This window comes from Antrostomus carolinensis, unplaced genomic scaffold, assembly GCF_000700745.2.
Source record: "Antrostomus carolinensis isolate BGI_N321 unplaced genomic scaffold, ASM70074v2 scaffold10566, whole genome shotgun sequence".
NCBI lineage: Eukaryota > Metazoa > Chordata > Aves > Caprimulgiformes > Caprimulgidae > Antrostomus > Antrostomus carolinensis.
In genome coordinates, this window is record NW_010321158.1 from 15,231 (window position 1) to 15,473 (window position 243).

Below are 243 nucleotides of genomic sequence, written 5' to 3' on the forward strand. Positions count from 1 at the left end.
AACAAATGTGTTAGAGATGGCAGAAGAAGCAGCAGCAAAATGGTCATATATCCATACAAAACTTCTTCTCAGTCTTGCACAAGGGGACTAAACGGTGGTGATTTTACAGAGGTAAATCCATGGTTAAGATTTGTTTAAAGATTAAGCAAATTAATAATATTATTATTGTTAATACTTAAAAAAGCTTGCTCTCTAAACGTGCTGGGAGACACTTGCCTTTTATAATATTTAAAGTCAGAAAGA

The 243-nt window shown here is 32.9% G+C and overlaps 1 protein-coding gene across 1 annotated transcript in view; it reads right to left on the minus strand.

Annotated features, from left to right (window-relative positions):
- TMPRSS15 (transmembrane serine protease 15) overlaps positions 1-243 on the minus strand; it is a gene marked incomplete at its 3' end in the record, with an annotated part of 51,539 nt that overhangs the window by 14,871 nt on the left and 36,425 nt on the right. The window lies entirely within an intron of this gene.